The 9,009-nt window shown below is 38.3% G+C and overlaps 2 pseudogenes; one reads left to right on the top strand and one right to left on the bottom strand.

Moving 5' to 3' along the window:
* Positions 1-2,948: 2,948 nt before the first annotated feature.
* Positions 2,949-3,954, top strand: LOC133091757 (nucleolar protein 10-like; annotated as a pseudogene).
* Positions 3,955-4,309: 355 nt separating this feature from the next.
* On the bottom strand, positions 4,310-5,260 carry LOC133091756 (small ribosomal subunit protein uS2B-like; annotated as a pseudogene).
* Positions 5,261-9,009: the final 3,749 nt, after the last annotated feature.

Genomic DNA, 9,009 nt, shown 5'->3' with positions numbered 1-9,009 from the left:
CTTCTTCATCAAAAGAAAAATAATCAAACATGTTAGAATGATTAAATAGGAGCTCTGCCTTTCAATCTAACATTTAGGCTCCTGGAGTTAGGAGACATGGACATTTCCTCTTGTAAATTACATTCTAGACTGATTAATTGATTATTAAATGGGTGAACTGATCTTGAGTGGAAAAGGGATGAGAGATTAATTAATACTATTTAGTAAATATTAAAAGGAATTGGTCCAGAAAGGAGTTAGATACCATGCATTCCTACTATGAGTTAACCCAAATTATAAAGCCATCTCCCATTTTCCCAAGGAGAAGGTCTAAAATGAGGTTTGTGGCGTTTTTACTAACTATACCATGTTAATATTTAATTATAAATACATAATTGTAAAATATTAACTTTTAATATTTATTAAATAAGTTTTAAAATATTCAAATTCACTTATATAATTACCTTATTTATATAAAAATATGCTTTTCTACATTTCTTGAAAATATTTTATTCAAGCTTTTAATATGTATCTTACAAAGTAGTATCATCACCCTCAGAGTTGCTTGTTGAATACTCTTTGTTGAGAGAACATAATTTTGCCAGACCACATTTTTTAAGATAGAACATGTGTTGGATCAGTATATGTTATTCTCACTGGAAAATTTACCCTGAGAATATACAATCAGAAAATATTAATACATTATTTTATATTGTCCTATGTACATGCATTTATGATCTCCAAAACATAACCACACTTTCTACTTTGCTTTTTAAGTAAATTTTAGAAGCCTTGTTTACAATCAAACACGTACAATTGTGAAGTCAGCCCAGTGAGAGTAATGAAGAAATGTGTATTAAAGTTTTTTCTTGTTTTTTGCACCAATTTATTCAGTTAATCATTTAATACTAATATTGACATATGTGGTTTCAGACTAATGTGTCTTCTTTCCCAAACTGTATTTGATTAATCAAAATTTAGTAAATTGAGAGAAGGTCTGCCATAACTAGACTTTGTAAGACCTTGGATATAAAATAACTATATCCTCTTATCTGAGGGTTAAAATTTTAGGAGGAAAAAACCTTTGGCTTATAATTGAGTATGCCCAGCAATAGTAATAAGGTTCAGTTCATAGAAATTTTATCATTGTTTTAAAGCAAATTCATACTATCATGACTTCCGAATTCTACATTCAATTTTATTTTGTATTTGTATCTGAAACTGACTATGATTAGTAAAAATTATAACAGGCAACTTAGGAAATTCTCTAAAGGTGTTCATATATTATATAAAAAGTGATATACACACTCTCTTTTATTAGACCGAGTGTCCTGTGGAATATTCTTCTCCTTTTGTGTAAGGTCTTTTTGCTGAGAGAAGTAAATTATTAGCAATGATATGTGGAAGCAATTTAATTCAACCTTAACCTTAGGGCTTTTCCCTTTAAATGTAGTAATGTCTAAATTTGACCCTATGTTAAGAAATTATGTTTACCTGTATATTATCAACTTTTACTAATGGCAAGAAACAAACCCAAAATTGCAGCAGCTTTCCACAAGACACATTTTTTATTGATGTGGATGTAACTTGAAAGCTGTTCTTTGCTGGGCTCCACTGAGCTCGGCCCAGCTGCATGAGTCCTCTCACACCTGTATCCATTCTAAAGGAGGAGCCACCATCTGAGACATGATGTTCTCATGGCAGAGGACAACTGCTTAGATAGGACAGAGCCAACCCAGGCAAAGCATTTAAAGCTTCTATTTGGACAGGTGTATGTCACACCTACTCACACTCCATTGACTAAAGCAAGTCTCATGGCTAAGCCAATGTCAATGGAACAAGAGGGTGTATTCCCTACCAATGGGGAAGCATGGCATGGGTGGGGAGGAGCCAAATAATTGTGAGCAAATAATAACTCTACTCTAGCCTGTTAACTGATAGCTAAATCATTTTGCTGAGTGTCTTTTAATTTGTAAAATTTGCTTAAACATCATTAGAATTAAAGCTAATGTAATTGAGTGTGAAGGACATACACTGCTTTTGAGTACCTACAATGGCCATGAAATTGGATGAAGATCAATCACATGAAAATCGTATAAAAGTTGAGAGAAGACACTGAATATATTTTCTAATATACTTATAGTTTCTCATGATGCCATTAATAATAATTTCCTTTATGCTTTTTAAATTCTCAGATAATTTTCATGTTTAAGGTCTATTTGGAAGTTTTTCTACCCTGTACTATTCCTGTCATTGCAGTATCCAAATCTGGTTCTCTTCCAGCTCTCCTAGAGCTTCTAGGAGGTATTTTATTTCCTTTAGTATTTCTGCTAAAGTAGTTAGACTAAACTCTTTTCTATATATATCCTGTGGAACGGATATGTAGCTTCAAGAAGTTAATGTATAAGAAGGTACATAGCATATGGAATGCATTCTAAAAGTCACATCCTTTTTTAGTCCTATGATTTCATTATGAAAATGTTGATATATTTGCTACTTTTAAGAAATACTTTATCGTTAACTTTTGCCATGATGTCCTCAAATTGTTAAGAACAGCTTATCCTGATTTTTCTCATTGTCACTGAAAGCCTGGGAGTGATAATGAACATAAGAAGAAAAACAATTTTCCCACCACTTTCTGATGATGTCTCTAAGCCAATCATATGTCCTAGATTACCAGAGGCAATTCCAATTTAAAATATGCTGCTTCACTTCCCCATAAGTGTAATTTTATATATGACATCTATTTTTCATGTTTTGGTTCACAAAAATATGCTATCCTTGGAGCTTCCGGGTTGGTGAGCATGGAGATTCAGGGAAAGGGGTGCCCTAGGAGATGGCATGAAAGCTCCATGCCCTTTCCCATTACCTCGACCTATGCATCTCTTCCATCTGGCTGTTCTGAGTTATCTGAGTTATATCCCTTTATAATAAACCAGTAATCTAGTTTTGGGTTCTGTTCCCAGATTATGTGTTCCTTCTTAGACAAATTGACAGAAGAATTAGGAGAGGATACAGAAAGAACAGTTTATGATGATTAAAAATTTGCCACCAAGAAAGCTCTTGAAAATATAGGGCTCACACATATTATTGAATCACTTTTTCTCCGGGCATGTATTCCTGGATTTTTCATGGCTATAAGACTCTATCTATCATAAGACGCATGAAATGCATGATAAATCCATTTGCTTATGAAGCATATGGGAAATATAAGATCCAGCAGAAGACAGAAGAAACTCGTGCACAGAGAGTCCAATTAAAGAAATTGCCAAAAGTTAACAAAGGGCTAGCACTTAACTGAGGAAGAGGAAGAGAAGCAAAAATCTACATAGAAGAAGAAAGTTAAGAGCCTTCCTAATATTCTTTCTTACCAGCGATGGTTTTAAAGTTACATTTGAGAACCCTGACTTTCAAGGAGACAAAGAGAGTGAAGAATTTAGGCTTTTGAATTCACCTGTTTCAAAAATTAGTGAAAAAAGCAAGAAGAAACTAAGATTCTTAGATTCTTCATGAAAAAGGAGAAGAGAAAGAACTGGAAGGAAAACCAAGTGATGCAGAAAATTTTGAGTTCAGATGTTAAAAAAGATGGGGTTGAAGAGGTCAGGAAGTAGCACAGACTTCTCCACCAAGCGGAAGCAGTAGGAAAGACACAAGGAGAACCAGCAGATGGTCCTCAAGTCCCAGTTATATGTGATCAAAGCAGGAGAAGAACTCGGAAGCTTCAAAGACTCTGCCACCAACCAGAAGCAGATGAATAAAACTCTTGAAGATCGTTTGAAACTTGAATCAGAAAATGGGACATTGAGTGTATCAGACACTGCAATTGGCAGTAAACAATTGACATTCACATTAAAGAGATCTGAATAGCAGAAGCAACAGGAGACTGAGAAGTTTCACTGACAGGAAAGGAAAACACTTCCTGGTTCAGCAGGTCACCTGAAGTTAAGACACAGAAGAGGATGGCTATTTCTTTGAATTTGGAAATGATCCTACTTGTGATTTGAAAGGAGGACCTCTCCCCCAAATTGATCATCATTAGAGTACATTCAACACGGAGAGGGGAATGCACATTTTTAATGTTTTGTATAAATTCCAGATGCAACTAAAAAGTTAAAGATTTGACAACTTGTCCCTATGCCTTATAGGTCAGACTTTGAAACTGGACCCCTTCCCCCCACCAAAATGGTCAGTGTGTCACCCCCAGGGTGCTTTTTGTAAGTTGCTGCTCCCCATAAACATGGTCATTTTCCCATGGTTTTAATCAAGTAAGCCAGGTTGTTATTTTTTAACAATGTAATATGTGTGCCATGAAATGGAAGGTTATCCTGTGCTAAAAATGAAGCTTGATCTTGCTCTGGGAACTTCTTTTCTTGCAATACCTGCTTCCATTCACTATCCAGTCAGTGGCCCAAGCAGTGGGAGCTGCAGACCAGTCTTCCAGCGGCCGACTGAGCTCTCCATTCTTCAGTAGGAACTGCCGGATAGCACAGAGGGCACCTGCCAACCTTCAGACCAGCCTGGGACCTGGGATTGAGTAGCAGTAAATTTGGGAGCTGGAGCAGTTCATTCATCCTGAAATTCCTCCTTGGTTACAGCCTTTTAAACAGCCTGATCTTCCTTTTCAGTCTATTTCAGACCTCTGAAGGAGTAGAGATTAGGTGTGACCTCCCATGGGTGTTCACAGGAGAAGGTGCCACGCATGTGCAGAACTTCCTTGGCCAGCATCTACCACATCAGACTCACTAAGTGAGCCCCTTTGTTGTTATAGGGGATGGTCTCTGTCCTTCCTGCTAGAGCCTTCACATAGTGCAGAGGACAGTCTGTTATACTGAGTGATTGTAGGCGGGTTAACATAAGATGCCTCTGTGAGAGGCTGGTGGTCAACCCTTAGATCAGTAACCACCAGGAACCATGACCCCCAGAAGGCTGCCTGGATTTGGTTGGTGAATATTCCAGGAGTTAAGCAGCCAGCAGTAGGAGTGGCTCCAGTGACAGCAGCAAACTTCAGCACAGCTCAATCACCAGTAATCTTGGAGGATATGATACAGATATCAGCTGAGTTTTCAATGGCACAAGCTGCCAGCAAAGGCTTCTAAGCTTTTCCCAGTTTCTCTTCGTATTTATGATGTAGATGTCACTGCTTTTTTTTTTTTTTTTTTTTTTTGTAGATGTACTGTTCCATTTGGAAGTCAAGGTTGTTGCCACCTAAGTGGGTTCCTGCTGCAAGGAATTTGTGGACATCCTCCTCCCTCATTAGCAGAATATCAAGGGCTCTGGACATGGTGAAAGTTTCCATTTAACTTATGATAGGAACCCAGAACATTGCTGTATGGACCCCTCTGTGGGTAGTGCAGAAAGGTGAGTTGTATTTTGATTTGTATTTTTATTATTATCAACTTGCACATTTTTTTCATGTGTATTGTCGGTTTATATTTCTTCATTTGTGAATTATCACGACGTTTTCCCATTTTTCTTTTGGAGACTTTGTCTTTTGCTAAGTTGGAAGCACCCCTTATATATAGTAGCTAGTTTCAACACTCATCCCTCAAACGTGTTGCTAAAATACTTTCTCAGTTTGGGGCTTTCTTTTTAAAATTCTTTAAAGGTATTTAACAAGCAACTTTTATTTGTACTTTTTATAGTTTTTGACCAAAAATAAGGTCCTGAAAATAGGTTTTCAGGAAAACTAATTTAGCAGTGGTAGGCAGGGTTGATTAGCTAGGGAAAGCTCAATTAAGATATCAGTTCATAATCAAAAAGTGAGACAAGTTTCTGCAGTCAGAAGCTGGAGATGGAAACAAAACTTAATGAATAAGTATCAGATGCCTTTTAAGGGAAGAATGATAGGAATTGTTTCAATGTAGGATCTAAAGAGATATGAGTTCCAGGTGATTCCAAAATTTAAGACTAAGAAAAATGTATCAGTGCTAGAAACATAAATGTTAGCATGCTGCCCCATTGTTTTTCTCAAAGTTTGCTTTCTTTGATTTTAAGTAAACTGAGTTTAAGGTGTCAACAATCTACAAATTTGAACACTGAAGAGTTCTTAGGAATTTTTTTCTACCACATCTTTGATAAGCATTCCAAAATAACGAAACTCAAATTCATGTTTTGTTTTATTTCATTATAACCATTATTTGTGTTGTTAGCTAGTGGCCACCAGGTACAGAGGATTTTCTCAGTCTTCCCTCTAACTTACTACTATGGTTGTGTTACTCCTTCTGTCCCATATTGGTCCCAAGTCACAGGTGTGTGATCTGCTGTGACATGAGACTCCAATCTCTACTCTACTTCCATCCCTGCCCCTATGTTCCAGAATTACCACCCACTACATATCTAAGCCCAAGCTTACTACATATATGGAATCATGGGCAATGGCAAATGGCTTGGCTGATCAGGAGCCTGGAAAGAGAAAGATAAAAAGATCAGGTTTAAGGAGGTCTGAGGTAGAGGCATGTGGATGGACACAGGAGAACGGGCACATGTGGAGAACAAAAAGTAACACTGATATATTGCTGTCTCTTGGTACAGGACTGTGACATCTTGCTTATAAAAGGTTGTCATAAGAATCCCATAGAGAGGATTCTCTGCTACCTTCTCTGTCCATCTGACAATCTCTTATCCACAATCCAAAATCCAAAGATTTCTGACATCCAACCATTATTTTTTTTGTAAATTCATTTGGCAGCAGAAATTTAGTTGAACTGACATGACATTTATAGTTTTAATTATTATTAATAAAGCCAATAAATTAAAGAGCCCAGATGTCACGTGATTTTCCAAAACAATAAGGATTACAATGGTGAGAAGAGCACCCACATTACTAAGAACGCAGGTGGTGGCTCTTTTCTGCAGGCTGGGGCAGGAGAACATGCTATAAGACTAAGCTCACTGGTAACAGTAGAAATGAATAAAGTCCCCAAACAATAAAGGCCAGTGGTGTTGCTTAACCATCAAAAGCCTGGTGAGTGCAACTGATCATAATGACCCTCATGTCATCTATCACTGTCGCACCAGTGCCTCTTCCTCATCACATCTATGGCTGCAACGAAGATCCTTTACAAACAGCTTATGAAGGGGCTTGGGTTCATGAATGGGTAAGCTGGGGATGTGAGTACAAGACAGAAATAGGTGGCAACAGCACTATAGCCTCATTCAGGGTAAGACAGAGATGATATGAAATCATCTCAATGAGGAGAGCTTCAGACAGCACCCTGCTCATCCATTTTGTGTGGACAGAGAAGTGGCGCAAGCTTAGAATATGTATGGAATCATGGGTAATGGGAAATGGCTTGGCTGATCAGGGGACTGGTAAGAGAAGTGTTGAAAGACCAGTTTCAAAGAGTTCTGGATAGAGACATGGGATTGGGCATATGAGAATGGTCACTCATTGTGGAGATATTCGTATCACATGTTAATGCCCACCAGAGATCTCCACCATGAAAGCAGAACTAAACATCCTGGTAAATAAAACTGAATTGGCCAGTTTACACAAGCCAGCCTCTGGCATCAGCCACCCTGGTGCTGACACAGTGGACACAGAAAAGAAGTTTCCATGACAGAGTTGGAGGCTATGCAACCATATGGGCTCCTACTTGCCAAAGCCACAAAATGTCCAACGTGCCAGCAATAGAGACCATTGCTGATCTGTTCATATGGCACCAACTGGTCACGGGAGACCAGCTGAATACATTGGACTCCTTCCATCTTGTAAGGTATAGTGATTCATTTTGATAAGAACAGGCACATATTACAGTTATGGAGTCATTTTTCCTACCCATGATACCTTAGCCAGCACCATTGTCCTAGGGTCTGTAAAACATATGAGTCATCACTACAAGACTCCATGTAATATTATGTCAGATCAAAGGAACCATTCTATAGAAAAGGAGGTTTGTAGACGGCCCATGACGTGATTCACCAGACATATTACACTCAGTGCCATCCAGAAGCTTCTGGCCAGATAGAGAAATGGAATAGCCTGCTGAAGGCTAAGCTGAAGTTCAGAGAAGATGCTTTACAATGACTCCATTCCTTCAGGACTTAGTATCCACTTTAATTCAAAGGCCTTTATATGATGGTGTGTCTCCAGTAAGTGGAATGTGTAAGTCCAGAAACCAAAGTGCAGAAGCAGGATTAACCCCGCTTATCATCACTCTCAGTGACTCACCTGGCAAATTTGTGCTTCCCATCCCTGCCACTCTGGGCGCTCTTCAGTCAAAAAGAAACATTTCCACTAGGACACAGCAAGAGCCCTACTGAACTATCAGCTAAGGGTTGCCTCCTAGACACGTCATGTTCCTCTTGCAAATGACCAGAATGTGAGTGGAGTTAGCACACTGGTAGGAGTAATTGACCATTTTTCACCAGTAGAAGTAGTACCAAGGGGGCAGGGAACAATATATCTGATATTCAGATGATCATTGGGGTACCTCTTGGTGTCCCCTTCCCAAGTTTTGGTGGTCAATGGAAAAGTTTAGTAATATTTTTCTGAGAAAAGCTTGGTGACCTGGGGCTCAGAAACCTCAAGGATGGTGGTCTGGGTCATGCCAAGGAATGATAAATGTCCTTCCTTGAACCTCTGGCTCAAAGTCTGATTCCTGTAGAACCTAGCCTGAGACTGCATGTTTATTTAAGAGCGACACCTCAGACATGGCTGGCAATGTCATGTACTATATGGTATAAATACTGTATTCCTTTTTTAAAATATGAAAAGCTTTTAATTCTAAAGTGTTGTCAGCCCCAAAGTTTTCAGATAAAGGATTTCAAACCTGCATTTACCGAATAAAATAGAATAGGGGAAAGAGGCTATAAGGATTAGATTATGGATCTTTTGTGCATCTTTTATGTTTGCTTATGACCAACACTTCCACACTTTGTCTTCTTTCTTCTTTGCAAAAATCAGTCTTCCTCTACCACTGCCTGACTCAGGAATCTTCCATAAGCCTGGTTTTCCAAGAAGGTTCACTTTTCCTACTCATGTAATCTCCAAACAATGACATCTAGAAGACTTAATGTTCATCTTTAAAT

Source organism: Eubalaena glacialis, chromosome 5 (genome assembly GCF_028564815.1).
Source record: "Eubalaena glacialis isolate mEubGla1 chromosome 5, mEubGla1.1.hap2.+ XY, whole genome shotgun sequence".
In the NCBI taxonomy this organism is placed as follows: Eukaryota; Metazoa; Chordata; class Mammalia; order Artiodactyla; family Balaenidae; genus Eubalaena; species Eubalaena glacialis.
The sequence above is the reverse complement of the archived record's forward strand: the minus strand, read 5'-3'. Positions and strand labels throughout refer to the sequence as shown.